The following is a 16,921-nucleotide window of genomic DNA, read 5'->3' on the forward strand; positions in this document are numbered from 1 at the left end:
AGGTGAACATTTTAACAGCTATTCTAAAATCTTGGATTCTTGCCTTCAGAACATTTTGACTTCAGCTATATGAAGGTTAAGGCCTAGCTTCTCCCCTGCTGTTCAACAGCAAGGTGTTTCAGACCACAGAGGAGTGAAATGGGGCAGGCTGAGAAAGAATATGCACTTCGATCTCCAGTTGCCAAGATTACATCCTTAGCTATCAGCCTCCTACACAGACACACACAGACACACACACACACACAAAATAAAATAAAAAAGGACATTTGCCAAGAGCACAAGAATGACCTGGCACCTGTGCTTAATTTCATCACGTTTCTTTAGGAGTCTATCCCAGTCCTACAACCTGCTCTGCAACCTGACTGTTTCAAAATATTACTTATAATCTTGTTTTATGTCAGTCTATGAAGAATTGCCTTTGGAACTACTTACACTTCTTCTTAGCTTCTTACCTAACATTTAAATAGCTTAAGTTGAAATGATCTTTATCTCAATTGTGAAATTATTTTAATTTGATTAGGAAGCTGACCATATTTTTGAATATCCAGTCTTCTAGATCCATATTCAAGTGCATATGCAAAATAGACTGACATCTAACCGAGTAGTCATATGTCAGTCTTACATAGCACTCAAAAAATGTCCTTAATTGAAGCTGAGAGATGATGTGAACTTTCTTCTAGCATAACTCAAGGAAATAGGTAAGTACCAGGGAAGAGTTAATAAAAGCTTCCCCTTTGTTAAGGGAAGTCATACCTCAGAGTCTTCTTTCAAGAAGTAAGCAAAAGCAGACATGGCAAATCCTGTGTATGCAGTTACTTCAGTTTGAAAAAAATGTCGCAGTTCAGCAGAACAGAAGAGCAGTTCTGGAAGAAAGTTGATAACAAGATTACCTTTATGAAATGTTTTTTGGCTCTTCTGCACACTTTTCAAGCTGTACAGAACTTACATCTTCTACAGATATCCTTCTGTCATTTCAACTCATTTCACTTCAGGACAGCCTGAGAAGTAGTTTGACTAAAAAAAAAAAATGAGATAGAAATAGTTGGCAGAGTAGGCATTATGGGCAGATGTTATGATTGCTGGTGGCAGTTTGGCACTCCAGCATTGATTTGGTGTGTAGGTGTGCCTCTTTTCATGTATGTAGTAGATCAGGAAGCTCTATCTCTAAGGACTGTAACAAGTATCCTCAAAATGACAAGCGGATTAATTAAAGGAGTCACAAAGAGTTTCTCTATGAACACGGCTGAATGAAAGTTGAGCATGTTACTTGTCTGGATTTCTCATTTGATTCTGGAATTGCAGAACAGCTACACTGGGATGCTTAACAGTAGAGTGAGGACTTTCACTCCCATAGTATTTTTCAGAGGACTTAAAAATGCAATTAGTCAAGAATCTCAAGGCTCTAAGAGAGTTGCTTTTGTGATTAATTCAAAATTTGATTTCCTATGAAGATTCTCTTAAAAGGAAAAGGGAAAAATCCTAAAAAAATAACTGAAATATTCAGGAAATATTCCATTAACCTTCAAATGAACCATTAATATTTACAACTAATCCCCATCAATTTCATTTATTTCTTTTGTTTCCCTTTTAGCTATTCTTAGCCATTCTTTAACCTTTTAAAGTCAAAAGAGCTTCTATGTGATTTTAAAAACATCCTTCTCCCATAAGACTGAAAGCTTCTCTTTCCGTAATCTGGTATTCATGTTTTCTGTCTTCACAGGAATCTGGCTTTCTCCAGTGTTTTTTTCTTTTTTTTTTTTTTCTGCATAACTGTCCTAATATTTTCTTTATTCTCTTTTGTATTACAATAATAATCTACTTGTCCTCTTTGCCTCCTTACTGGAATGATATTTTGCTACTTATTTTCACTGACCCCAGTGAATCTCCCTTGTTCACATAGTCATGTTTCCGTCATTTTTAACTTCCAAGAAGGATCTCAGGATATCAAGCCAACATAACTGCCTGCTGTATCAGTCCCTGATGGGAGAGATGCTATAAATGTAGTATGGGCATTAATAATAGAATGTGGTGACAAGAGCACCAGAAGCCATGGGTAAGCAAAATATCCTCTGGTCTTTTCCCATTAGACTATCTTCTAGTTGCTGCCTTTGAGCTCCCTGGTTCCCAGTTTTTTGATTCTTACTCTGAGCCCAGAAATATCAGACAAACATCTGAAGGGTCAAACACTGGAAGAAGAGCTAAAGAGGGAAAAGAGTGCCAGTGTGAGTTACATAAACAGGTACAGAATTATCTCAGTTTGAGGAGGAAAGGGAACAGAAAATTAGGCTTCCCTATACCGTCAGTAACACGATTAAATTCCAGCTTTTCCATGGATCTCTTTAGCGACATTTTCAAGTTGCTTGACTCCATACCTTCAAAGGTATTTAAGTGTTGGAATGTTCCAAATTCATGTTTATAACATCTCATGTAGTTCATAGCATGATCTGCATCCCCTTGGTATAAAGCAGAGACAAGGGGACAGCTGCATAAACTACAGAAGGAAGAAAAGCAGCAAGTACAGGTTAGAAGAAAGGCAGGAAGTACAGGTTAGAAGAAAAGCAGCAAAAAAGGGAATGTAGGTGTACCTACATATCTAATCTGATGTCTCTTACAAGAAACATGTCTCATTAAACATAGGTAGTTTAACCATGAGCTCCACTTAGGTTCCTCCTAACAGGGATTGTAGTCAAGATCACCCCCATTTCAAATAAAAATTTTAATTAATACAGATATCCTTCACTTACTTCTGAATAATGAATGGTCTTTCCTCTGAATAGTGAATGTGAGCACTGACTGTCTATGTTTAGCACTACTTAGTTCACTTCTTGTCTGTTTTGAACTGCTCCAACTAGGTCCAGCACTAAGCATTGTGGATACAGGACAGTTAATGCCACTTGACCTCAGTAGTCTTCACTTGGTTCTGATCCCTTTTGTGTCAGTATCACACACTCCTAGAGGTCCTAGCATTTCAGGCAAGTGAAAAAAGGTTTCTGGTTGGTTGGTTGGTTGTTTTTTTTTAGGATGCCTATGATCTCTAAATAGTTGTTTAAAGTAATTTAGGTATCACCAGCCTAGATAAATTAATCTCCCTTTCTGCTCCTTGGAGAAAGTTAGGAATCTGGAGAAGCAATTCAGATATCTGCTCTTTTCTATACACTGCAGGAGGAGCTGAAGAGACTAATGTAATCTCATTGCATCTGCTAAATTTCTGGATTTGGGCCCCAAATCTTGGGGTAATTTTCTTCCACACGCTAACGCTGAGGCTGAATGTATACCTAGAGTGAAAGGGACTAGATCAGACAATGAGGGCTGTGTGTGTATTTAAGGATGAAACACTAACGTTTGGCAATAAGTTTTGGAGGTCTTACTCTGTGTCTTCAACAAACACAAAAGCCACTGGGAACTTTTTGCCTGTATAAGGACATCAACATATCATTCCTCTTTCATTTTTCATTTACTCCAGTGCTAGAATGTGCTTGTTTGCCACACAAAAGTTCCTTCTTAGAGCTGGAACACAAGGTCCATTTTTTTTTCTTAAAGTATGCAGGAACTGAACTCTTCTTCCAAAATATAAGTATATATAAGAGAGAAAAGCTACACCAACAATACCAAGGGGGAGTGAGGTTCCTCAGAAACCAGATTTGAGATTAAGCTTTAGAAGCAAATAATAGTAAATTTGCCTACAAAAATGACCAAAAATGTAGGGTAAATGATCAAAGAACACATTGAAAGGGGAAGTATCAAAAAAGGCACAGATAGTCTGTGCATTATGACTAAGACTCGTGACAGGAAAACCACTAGTCAACTGTCACTTAAATACGAAATTACTTGCAGACACATTCAAGGAAATCCTTAACAGAGTTGATCATTTAGATATCCTAGCTCAATTGTAAAAGGAATATATGCTTAAAATCAAGCAGAAATTAGTTTTAGGGATTGAGATATTCGTAGTGTTTGGCCTTCAGCCAGTTGGGCCATGGCAGAAAGCACACACACGTGGCTGGTAGCTGTATGTAACACTTACAGACACAGATAGGTACACACCCCTGCTGGCACTTACGCACAACAACAAATTAAACACCAATGGACAAAGGCAATAAAATGAGTTATTCAGTTTTCATTCCAGTGTCACCTAGAGATACTCTTTATGCAGCTGTACAGGGAAGAAGAATATCACTTCTACACTCTCATATATAAGGATATGTGGCAAACTACTGGCCTATTGGAATATGTTGGGATGTCAGAAGCTATACTGCTTCACCTGCTTGGAAACACAAGTGCCCTGCCCAAGATAAACACATACCTGCTTGTTACAGGCTAAGTGATCCTGAAAGGTCCTGGATTTGTGTGTTTACAGACTACCTAAACCAAACTCAACACTAAGCCATCATAAGTTCTTTTCCTCATAAACACTTGTAGAGGTGTCTGTATAAATTATATGAGTACTCACTGTGGATGTGGTAATTGTAGATTTAATTATCTCTGTAAGAATAGTTTAAATACCCATCACAAAGAAAGCCTGAATTATTAGTCTGAAAGCAAGTCATAATTGTGATCATGCTTATCTCACTGCTCTCCCACATAGTTTTTAAAGAGGTCACAATGCAGTTATAGTGCTCTTTTATTTTGATTCTTATCTCTCTTCCTTTAAGTGGTTTGTTATTATGCATTTAAGAATGTCAGTTAGGTAATTGATAGTTTTTCTAACATTTTATTATGCCATGAGACTAAATCCAGCAGTTTCCTGAGTTGGTGGAGAACTGTTTTACGGTCTTCATATACACTCTGCTGTTCCAGCCTCTTTCACAAATCACTGATTTAAGCTGTCTTGTCTATCATTTTAAAGCTCATAAAGCAATAAAATAGCAATAAGATAGTGACCTCGCCTGAGTAAGCAGTGCAATGTTTTTTGATGAGTTGTTATGCTGATAGCTTTTTAGCTCTGTGTTCTCAGGCAGTATGCTCCTTTTCAATGGAGGCAAATTGTACTGCCCAAGCAGTCACTTGCTCAGCTATTTGAAAGAAAAAATTGTTCCCAACTCATGCTGAGAACTTGCTGGGCTATTTCATGGTCTTTTATTTTCAAACAGTTATGTGGATATTTAAGATTGCCCCAATTTCTACCCTTGGAGGAGGACATTAAATAAGTGGGTATACAGTGCACTTCCAGTGAATACACAGTCTGTAGAGAAAAGAATCTGCATTAACATAAAAAGGCTATATATATATATATATTTATATTTATATATAAATATTTGTGCTTTGCCATTTTTCCAATCAAATCCTCAGAGAACTCACAGTTTCAGCACTCAAATTTCTTCCTCCTGATTCTGTAGAGCCTTCATAATTAGAATATAGAATATCCTGAGTTGGAAGGGAGCCTCAAGGATCATCGAGTCCAACTCCTGGCTCTACACAACACCAACCAAAAATCAGACCATATGTCTGGGAGCATTGTCCAAAAGCTTTTTGAAGCTTTTTGGTGCCATGACCACTGCCCTGGTGAGCCTGTTCCAGTGCCTCTCAACCCTCTTGGAGAAGAATCTTTTCTTAACAACCAGCCTGAACCTCCCTTGTTGCAGCTCCATGCTGTTCCCTTGAGTCCTGTTGCTGTCCCCAGAGAGCAGAGATCAGCACCTGCCCCTCCACTCCCTTCGTGGGGAAGCTGTAGACCACCAAGAGGCCTACAATTTCAGACTAAACAGCTCAGATCTTAGCATGAACAGGCCCTAGTCTATCTAATAAATGGATGTAAACTCAGGTACTCAGTCCCTTTCTGGTCATGGTCACCCCCCATACATACCTGTTATTGACTGTTATCAATAGATGCTTTAAAGTAGGTCCAGTGCAAGTGTATAAGCTGAGAAAACTAGACTGCACCTTTGGTAGCTCCATTTATTTTTTGCCACTTCCAAAGCAAATGGTGGTTTCCAGCTTCCAGCTCAATTTCTTTCACTGGAATCAATTTTTGTCCCACAGTGGAACAGGCTCCCCAGGGACGTAGTCATGGCACCAAGCCTGTCGGAGTTTAAGAAGTGTTTGGACTGTGCTCTTAGTCATATGGTCTGAATTTTTGGGTAGACCTGTGTGGTGCCAGGAGTTGGACTCGATGATCCTTGTGGGTCCCTTCCAACTTGGGGTATTCTATGATTCTAATCTAAACACGTGTAATGTAAATTCTCTTCATTTGCTGAGAAATTGTTGTCCTCTGATGTTCTTCCTCATCCGTCTTAGGACAACAGCCCATGACTTGCAGAAGTCTTTTTATCAATAACTTCTACTCTATCATGAATTTCCCTCTTGTGTTCAGTTCTTCTTTCTCAGGCTTTTATCATTTATGAGGACTGAAAATAAAATAAAATAAAATAAAATAAAATAAAAAAATAAAAATCTGTCTCCTAGAAACGTTAATTTTTTATTTTTTATTTTTTATTTTTGCAGTATCTTGCAAAACCAATGAATTATAGTAGTCTTAGGTGCTTCTTTTACTTGTACATACATTTTGTTATTTATAAGTAGTGATTTCATTAAAAAGCAATTTGTAAACTAGCAATTAATAGTAATTTATTTCAATTTTCATCCCCATTTTCCTAAATATTTTCTAAATATCAGTTACTTTTTTTATTGGAAATTACCATTTTTAAACAGAAATGAAGCATCAGAAAAAGCTCCAGGGAAGGACATTCCACAATATTCACTGACTGTGAATATTGACCCTGAATTTTCTTTTCTAATAGTTAGAATCATAGAATCATTAAGGTTGGAAAAGACCTTCAAGATCATTTGATCCAACCATCCCCCTACCACCAATGTCACCCACTAAACCATGTTCCTAAGCACCAACCTTTCCTTAAACACCCCCGGGGACAGTGAGTGACTCCACCACTTCCCTGGGCAACCCGTTCCAATTCCTGACAACTCTTTCTGAGGAGAAATGTCTCCTCATTTCCAACCTAAACCTCCTCTGGCGCAACTTGAGGCCATTCCCTCTAGTCCTATCAGTAGTTAGCTGCTAGAAGAGGCCGACCCCCAGCTCCCCACACCTTCCTTTCAGGTAGTTGTAGAGAGCAATAAGGTCTCCCCTGAACCTCCTCTTTTCCAGACTAAACAACCTCATTTTCCTCAGCTGCTCCTCATAAGACTTGTGTTCCAGACCCTTTTCCTTTCTCTTCCATTCAGTTGACATGGAGAAAACCTGATGAAAAGACACTTTATGATGTTGCATAATACCATACTTTTATGCCTTTCTTAGTATGTTTGATTGAACAAAGTGCATTCAGTCTTTCCTTAGTAATCATGCATTCTCTTATCAGTCTTAGTCTCTCCTCTGGACTTTCTCCAGTTTCTCTTGGTTGTTCTTATCCTGTTTACAGTCTTATAGCTTCTCTAACACTACCTAAATATATATATATTTTATATATATACGTATATAATGGTATATATAATATATTTTTTTTCTTTGTAATACAACCCCATTTTTAAAACATCCTGGAATATTTTCTAACTTCCTCAGATTGTTGTCACAAAAAACTCAGATTGTGGAGTCATACTGTGATATTTAAATTCTCCTTCATCAATGTTACACTATATTGACTTTTTAAAATTTCAGATCATTACTGTAGTTCAGTAGAATTTTTTACCCTGATTCTTTTTACTATAGTATTTATAACCCTCTCAAAGGTGAAGAGTAGTTATTCTGTTGGTTTGGTTTCCTTCAGATAAAATTATGATAGTTGGTTACTGTGGTTTAAAGTTCTCACTGTATTTCCCCAGTGAACTGAACACTTATCCACTATTACTTCTTCCTCCTTTCTTGCTTCTTTCCCACCCTCAAGCAAACATGTATGAGAACTAAGTAAAACTAAGCAGAACTTAGAGCTATACACTGTCATATCTGAGCTTTGGCTGAATGAAATAGTGGTGAAATAGAGATCTACAAGACCCCTTCACTTTACCTCAATGTTTCCTCCTTTCCTCAGTTGTTCAGTCTTAGGTCTGGGAGCTCTTCCCATGGAAGGAATAAATCCCATCTCACTTCCTATAGCTGGTTGAGGCCACATTTCATATATTTCAGTTCTGAATAAGGGCTAAGTAACGTGGAATAGTGTTCATTTCAGGGTGACTGCTCTCACCAAACATAACTAGTTTTGTTTGTATAACAGTAAAAGAAGCACAGCTTCCCAAATAACGTATACATGTGGCTACTAGGTACGTTCCTTGGCTATGATAGTCATGCCATAGGCTACAGAGCAGAGCAAAATATAAGAAATATTTTAGGAGACCCCACACCCCAGTCAGTGTTCTTGTTTAACCAAAGAAAATGCATCTCATTTCAGGAGATATATAAGTGTTTGCATATCCAGAAAATTTGTCCTACACTACATTGCTGACAGTGTACAAGGAAGTTAAACATTTCTAAATCCCTAAACACACATTTGCAGAAGATCACCTTGCAGCCAGTGTTGTGTTTTAGAAGGAACACGCTCCCAATATACAGTTACGTATTCACTCAAAACTCTTCTGAACTCACGGCTTGATGAAAGAATCACCCTAAGAAAGGATTACCTTTGTTGTTCTTTGTGTAATCCTACAGCTTTGTGCATTGCATAATTCTAGTTTTCTTTATTCACAAAGCAAGACTACAGCCCTCAGAGAAAGACTTAAATGAATTTCTGCACGTCTTTAAGCATCTAGTTTTTGAATAAGTTACACCCACATATTGGATTTATTCTGAAAGTTTAATATTCTTAAGAAGAAGAAAAAAAAAAGAAAAAAGAAAAGGAAAAGAGGAAAAGGAAAAGGAAAAGGAAAAGGAAAAGGAAAAGGAAAAGGAAAAGGAAAAGGAAAAGGAAAAGGAAAAGGAAAAGGAAAAGGAAAAGGAAAAGGAAAAGGAAAAGGAAAAGGAAAAGAAAAGGAAAAGGAAAAGGAAAAGGGAAAGGGAAAGGAAAAGGAAAAGGAAAAGGAAAAGGAAAAGGAAAAGGAAAAGGAAAAGGAAAAGGAAAAGGAAAAGGAAAAGGAAAAGGAAAAGGAAAAGGAAAAGCTCTCCCCCAAAACACAGTAATGTTCTAAGGATGAATTTCTTAAAAGCTTTTGTAACCTACTGTGAGATCTTTAAAAAGAGCCTGCCTAATTAATTAGTGTCATATATTCAGCCAACGGTTCAGTAGAGAAATTCTAAGAGCTTTTAAAAACAAACAGTTTATTTGAAGGGAATATATTAAGATTGTTTACTTCTAAATACAAAGTCTAAGGGATGACAGGCATAAGTAGGCCGTGGCATGAAGGATCAGTCTCAGAGGCAAGTGGTTAAATCCTGTCGTATGTTACAATCATTTAGATGGTGATGGCCACACATTTGTTAATTAAGTGGTAAGACTGTTTACGTCAGATGGTCAGCTTGAACACCATTCCTGAGTGATGAGTGTCCCTTCAACAGCTGTTCAGCATACTGACTGTTGCAATTCAGAACTGAAAAATGAGCTTTAACTGGGCAGCAAAAGGCTTCTGCACGGGGAGGAGGGCCTTGAAGTCTCTCTTTGAATGGAAATCCCTTGCAGAACATACATATAGAAAGAAGACCTGAACATTCATTCCTTCACCGGTTGTGTTATTTTAAACATTTCTTATCTATTAGCAGGTAACTGGTCTCAGCTCTTGACCTATCCCTTCTGTGGTGGCATTAAAAACAAAACATTTACTCCTGTTTTTATTTTCCAGCTAGACATGATCCCTAATACAGTGAACCATGAAGCCGTACAAATGAAACAGGGGGAGCACATAGGATGGTAAGAATATAGGTTCTACTTAATTACTGTAAATGCGTATCTAATGTTTACGCCAAATATCTAAGCATGGCTTCAAGCAGCTGAACAGGCAATTTAACTCCATCCTTTTAGGCGGGTTTGAAAGATAACACAGATACTTATAGGGTTTCTTCAGTGTCAAGCAGAACCATTATGGGGTTTCTAGAAGTCTGCTCGAAGGTTACCCATGTTCTGACAGTTCATTTTAAACATGTCTTCATCGCTCATTTTTGATCAAATTGTAGATCTACCACAGCTCATATTAAGGGCAGCATCTTTTTTCCAAGCTAAGTATCGGATCTGAAAATATCCAAGGTATCACCATGTGGTTGCTAAAAAATAATAATAATAATAATAATCTGTTAAATCTGTTGGAATTTGGGATTTCACTGACTCAGCAACAACTAATCAGATGAAATGCAATTACATGAGCCAGAGTCAAAGTTTGATATAGTAAAAATAAACTGTATTTTTTTGTTGTCCAAATAAACTGTGTTATCTGCACAGCACAAGGTTTTATAATAAAATTTAAAATGAAGTCAAATAACTGGGAGTGTAAGTTAGAGAATTTACAATAGAGCTTAAAAAAGAGTCTGACATAGAGAACAGGGTTGAGTTGCTAATTTTATATATTGTAAGCTCTTTTTAGCTTAATTATTACTGGCAGTACTGTCCACCTCCTTAACTACAGTGGCAAGATACCAGATGAGAAACATTTTTCATTCATAGCTTTGACAGAACATACAGGGTTACTTAGACACAGAAGAGATTTGGGCAACAGGTACTACGTAACCATACTTAATTGTGTTGCTTGATCATGAAGTGTATGGCTCAATATCTGTTTACTGGCAACAAGCAGAAAAAATCATATCACTCTATCTAGTGCATCTTGGACTTTATTTTTTATCACAAGCATCAGGCACGTAGGGCTGTCATAGACTGAAATAGGAAGAGGTTCCCAATGCTGTTTTATGATGAGCTCAAAATAGCTATGAACTTATAGTACCTTCTCACTACTATCTGTTGCATGCATTTGAGTGTAGTATATAGTGTGTTTTCAGATCATGTTGCAAAATGAGTAAGATGGTAGCAAGATGATGTTAGATGCAAGTCAGAGGATATACTGCCTACTCCTTTTCTTCACTGGTAAAGTTGTTAGATAAACTAAGTAAAAATGCTTTCACCTAAATTTGAATGGAATTTAGATCTACAACAAAAGCTAATCACAGAATGTTAGCTGGAAGGGGTGTGTCTGGAGGCCTCAGGTCCAACTTCCTGCTTGAAGCAAGAGTTTAACCAATGTTATTTTACATCACTTGTGGCTTTGACTAGCCATGCCTTGAAAATCTCCAAGGAGGGAGTCTCCACAGAGTCAACACAGTACTGCATTATCCCACCACCCACTAAGAAGCTTTTCCTAGTGTTTGAAAATGTTCACTCGGTGACTCTTTTCTCTCGTTATACCATCTGCTACCATCAAGAAAAGTTTGGCATTTGCTTTACAATTCACTCTAGTAGTTTTAAACTGTTTTTATATTGCCTGTTAGCCTCCTCTTTGCTAGACTAAAAAAGCCCTCAATCTCTCCTCACAAGTCATATTCTCTAGGCCGCTAATCATTTTAACAGTTGGATGGATTCTCTCCAGTTTCTTGAGTGAGATGCTGCACCAATTATCATTCATTAATGCACCTTCAGCAGTGTGCTTCAGTGCTGGTTTATAGCCAAAGAAATGCCAACTCCACATGCTACTCACTTTCACTTCTACTCCAATCCAGCAATTTACATTTAAAGATACAAAAGTTTTAGTGAAATCCAAATATATTTTAGTGAAGCCCACATTACTGTGCTGAGCAGTCATATTGAATTGTCTTGCAACATGGCAGGGGTCAGCTGGTTGGTTAATCACAGCTCAGTCTTACCAGGGTGCCTCAGCTTCTACCACGATCTCTTGGTCCAAAGCCCAGAGAGTTGGTACCGTAATCAATGACAAATCTTCAAACTCCATGCTTTGCTGTGAAACCAGTCACCCCTACACACCCCACAGAGGTGACATGGGAAGTGTCTATTAAAAAAAAAAAAAAAGAAAAGTTTTAATCAGCCTTTGTTTTGATTGTGGTTACACTAAACACTGTTGCATGAAGACAAAATAGGCATTTTTAAATCCTGCAGTGGAAAAGAGAACGTTAGCTGTTGCTGTGTTTTAACTCAGGTCAGAAAAAATAAACTAGCAATGAGAATTTCAAATAAGTCCTTTTTAATATTTAACTAAGCTTATCATAAATAGCAGAACTGGCACAGAATAAGGTGCACTTGGAATACTGCTTGTTATTTTTACATAACATTTATTGCTTAATCATATAAATGACATTTCATTATTGATCAAGGAAAGATAAGTGAAATCATTTATGAGGAAAAATATTATTTATATTCTTTTATTGAATATTTTATGAGAGTCATATAGTGTGTATCTGCCCAGTAATGTGTGTGAAATATGTTTTATATTCATCAAGAACAAAAAGGAAAGAAACTGGTATGTTATTTTTTGTCAACAACCACACGTATAGTATGGAATTTTATGGTTTATTTAACATGATACTGAAAAAAATGATTTTTGCTTAAAATTTTTGCTCAAATATACATACATAAAATTAATATGTATATATAGTAAATTTCTGAAAATAAAATAAAATAAAATAAAATCTCCTGTAGGTGAAATGGACAGGAACTGCTGCAAATAAAAGCTAGGCTGAGAGAAGGGAAGTCAGCAAGTTGAACAGCCTGAACACTCCCTGCTCAGCAAGCCCAGCCACTCACCTACTTGCTAGCTAAGTGGAGAGCATTTCATTTTATATGATCAGCATTTTCCCAGTGTTTCATTACAGCAGAAAATTATCAGTTGTTATGAACAACATACCAGTTCCTCTAAATTATTAATCCAGTGCACTGCTTGCCTTGCAAAGTGACATGTATAGACAAGAGTACTCAGAGGTTTGTCTTTGGATGTTTTGTTGGCAGTAGTGGGACACAACCAGGAAGAACCCTTTACATTATAAACGGGTATTCAGTGCTGCTACATGGACTGAAATACCCTAAATCAAATTTTCTTGAGTGACTGATTTAGTAACAAATGTGCGAATTTAAAAATTACAGTTCTTCAGTCCTCCAAGCATGATAACCTTCTTCTATGACTTCCTGCAATTAGGAAAGGCTGTCCATAGGCATGGAGATTGAGATTTGCCCGTAAATTTTCCCCTGGCTGCAGTGGGTTATAGCCAGTAAGTACTACTGTTTGCAGGAAGAACTGTGGAGAAAGAAACATGAATTTACTGCTGAGTCAGAGGTTTTGAAATGTGTTATTCAGCAATTACAAGATCACACTTTAATCTAAAATAAGAATTATGCTAAAAGAACTCTTGTCTGAAATTCTCCTCACAAAGTGGTACTGTCTTTAAAGAAAACAGAAGTGGTTGTTGTAGTCATTAAAACAGCTTGTTTTCTTTTCAGTATTTGGTAGATACAGGTTTTCTTCAAGAAGTCTCTAACTGTGCCCCTCAGAGCAGCACAGAACTGCCATCCAGCCAGCTACATTTTGTGTAGTGCTGCTGGGAACAATATTTGTGCCAATATTTGTACAAACACTTTGTCCCCATTGTTTCACTGCAGTTTTGAACTGCCTCTAAATTACAGCTTTCCTGCATCTTGAAGGATAATCACATTTTTAAGTAGTCATGAAGTAGAAACTAATCACTGAGCAATCAGGGAAAGGACCTGTGCTCCAGTAACATGCCTGAGTTTTGTCTGAGCTATAGCTGTAGGAAAAACAGGGATACCAGAGTGACTGCTCCTCTCAAATACTATCTGTGAGACCAGGGGATAGCAATAGTTTACTACAAAGAGTGAAATGCTAAGCAGTAAAGAAATTACAATCTGAATTTGTGCCCCCTTATTCAATCCATTTAGAGGGTAATACATTTCTCAAATTAGAATCATAGAATCATAAAGGTTGGAAAAGATCTCCAAGATCATCTGGTCCAACCATCCCCCGACCACCAATATCACCCACTAAACCATGTCCCTAAGCACCATGTCCAACCTCTCCTTACAACACCCCCTGGAATAGTGACTCCATCACCTCCCTCATAGCTCTTCTCTGGACACGCTCTAGGGCCTCGATGTCCTTCTTGTACTGAGGGGTCTAAAACTGAACACAGTACTCGAGGTGTGGCCTCACCAGAGCTGAGTAAAGGGGGATTATCACCTCCCTGGTCCTGCTGGCTACACTGTTCCTGATACAAGCCAGGATGCCATTGGCCTTCTTGGCCACCTGGGCACACTGCTGGCTCATGTTCAGATGAACATCAATCAGCACCCCCAGATCCTTTTCCTCTGCACAGCTTTTCAGCCACTCTTCCCCAAGCCTGTAGTGTTGCTTGGGGTTGTTGTGACCAAAATGCAGGATCCAGAACTTAGCCACGTTGAACCTCACCCCATTGGCCTCTGCTCATTGACCCATCCTGTCCAGATCCTTCTGCAAGGCCTTCCTACCCTCAGGCAGATTGATACTTCCCCCAACTTGCTGTTATCTGCAAACTTACTGAGGGTGCACTCAATTCCCTCCTATTCATCAATAAAGATATTAAAGAGGATGGGCCCCAATACTCCCTGGGGAGCACCACTCATGACCCGTCGCCAGCTGGATTTCATTCCATATTGACTCTTACAGTTAGAAAGCACCAGGGAGAAAATAGATGCAAATGAATACTCTGTGTTTATTACATATATATACGCATGTTAAGGATAATTAAATACACTCTGTTGTTCTGCTTCAGTCCTGTGGGCCTCTGGCAGCCTCATTGGTGTTCTTATTCCTTTAGTACACAGAACGTACACAGAAGGTACTCTGATACAGAGCAGATTTGGAATAAATTTGCTAGAGCCGGTAAAATAATAACATTATAACATGAATTCAAAGGTCAGGACAAGACTCCTATTTTTCAGCTTTGGCAAACCGCTGCTAATATTTCCTTCTGGATCGTTTCATATTTGGATTTCCTGACCTGGATTTCTTGCTTGCATTATAGATAGAGGTCACACGAATAAGTTCTTTCAAGCTATAAATTTCATGTTGTTCACTGTTTTTTTTTTGGTTTTTTTTTGTTGTTGTTGTTGTTTTGTTTTATTTTGGTTTTTTGTTTGTTTGTGTGTGTGTGTGTGTGTAGGAGTGCTGTCAAATAATACTATGAACTGCCAAAAGATAAGAATCATATCAGAGGTGCCTAGCTGTCACTGTCTCAGTTTTCAGAAAGCTCCTAAAAAAAACTAATAATAGTATAACCCCTTCCCCACACTTTGTGATGCCCCAGAAAAGTTTAAGATTTTCCTGACACAATAGAGTCCACTTCTAAAGAGAACAACTTTTACTGGGTCTGTCTGATCCATTTATGCAGGGTCTTTTGTGGGAAATAAGCAACAGCCAAAAATCAATGGGAACTGAAAAGTTGCAGGTTGTGTTGGGCAGATAGTCTTTTTTTTTTTTTTTTTCTGAGCAGTAAAAGGATAAGTGGCTACTTGGTCAGAGGGCTCCTAAGGAATGTAGGGAGGTATATCCAGATGTATCTTGCCACATTACAGAGTACTGTTATCTTAGCAGCTCCTGTTAGCACCATTCTGTAAACTGAAAGGTCAACATCCTGCAGCAGTAACAGTAAATAAAGCTTGGAAAGCATAACTTCAGAGCATACACTTAACAACTGAAAATAAGTTTTTGCTTGTTTGATTACTTATTACTTGTTTGTTTCATTTTTGTCAAATCACAGTGGCAATAGTGCAGGTATAATGTGACAGAAGAGAAATTCAAAGCCACAGAAATTAATATTCTTTCAATTAAACTTGGCAACTTAACGGATAGAAAATCATATCCTTACACACTCCAGTATCTGTTAGAGATGTTAGAAATGTTTCAAAACTCTAGACCAGTTACTATTAAAAGAGTAATTTCATGGATAGTTATCTGAAACATTAAAATGAAAATAATTCTTAACAATTTATTCAGAAATTACAAGATCAAAGTTCAAAATGTATTTTGAAGACAAGCGCAAAACTATGTGCATCATTCAAGAGAGCTCCTAAAAGCACATTGTTATGCAATAAAATTTTAATATTCTTTTTGACACAGTGCATGACTTCTCCAGAAACTTCAGATTAATTCACTGGTTTTCATGGTACATATCTATACAAAGAAATCATAGGCAAATAAATACTAAGTGTTATCCTGTTGTGGTTTATAGACAGTTTCTATATGGCTAGAAACCCTACCATTAAAGCTTACAAAAAATTAAACACATACACCTTTTCAGCAAAGTTCATGATTTTTTTTGTCATTTTTATATTGTTCATAATAACGGAAAGAAACCAGGTAAGTTCAAGAAGTTTGAGACCTTGCCATGAAATTATGTTGCCGATATAAGATGTAGCCACTGCTCAGGAGAAACAGTACAATGAAGTAGTCAGAGAAGTCGTATCTGAAATTACTACTTTCTCAAAGCATCTCAGGAAATATCTAAAATTACTCACTAGAGAGAACTCTAATGAGAAAGAATAGTCAGAGGAGATGTTCAGTCTGGTAAAGAAAACTCCCCAGACGTGATCCTTAGAAAGCTCTCTCCAGCAGTTCTGTGTAATGGGAAAAAAAATGGGAAGGGAAGGGAAGGGAAGGGAAGGGAAGGGAAGGGAAGGGAAGGGAAGGGAAGGGAAGGGAAGGGAAGGGAAGGGAAGGGAAGGGAAGGGAAGGGAAGGGAAGGGAAGGGAAGGGAAGGGAAGGGAAGGGAAGGGAAGGGAAGGGAAGGGAAGGGAAGGGAAGGGAAGGGAAGGGAAGGGAAGGGAAGGGAAGGGAAGGGAAGGGAAGGGAAGGGAAGGGAAGGGAAGGGAAGGGAAGGGAAGGGAAGGGAAGGGAAGGGAAGGGAAGGGAAGGGAAGGGAAGGGAAGGGAAGGGAAGGGAAGGGAAGGGAAGGGAAGGGAAGGGAAGGGAAGGGAAGGGAAGGGAAGGGAAGGGAAGGGAAGGGAAGGGAAGGGAAGGGAAGGGAAGGGAAGGGAAGGGAAGGGAAGGGAAGGGAAGGGAA

The 16,921-nt window shown here is 38.1% G+C and overlaps 1 long non-coding RNA gene across 1 annotated transcript; it reads right to left on the minus strand.

Annotated features, from left to right (window-relative positions):
• Window positions 1-833: 833 nt before the first annotated feature.
• On the minus strand, window positions 834-12,152 carry LOC308188340. Its single transcript, XR_013945419.1, has 3 exons — window positions 11,723-12,152; window positions 947-1,014; window positions 834-863 (listed from the first exon to the last, which is right to left on the minus strand). It is a non-coding gene; the product is annotated as an uncharacterized lncRNA (long non-coding RNA).
• Window positions 12,153-16,921: the final 4,769 nt, after the last annotated feature.

Source organism: Anser brachyrhynchus, assembly GCF_964034855.1.
Source record: "Anser brachyrhynchus genome assembly, chromosome: 1".
NCBI lineage: Eukaryota > Metazoa > Chordata > Aves > Anseriformes > Anatidae > Anser > Anser brachyrhynchus.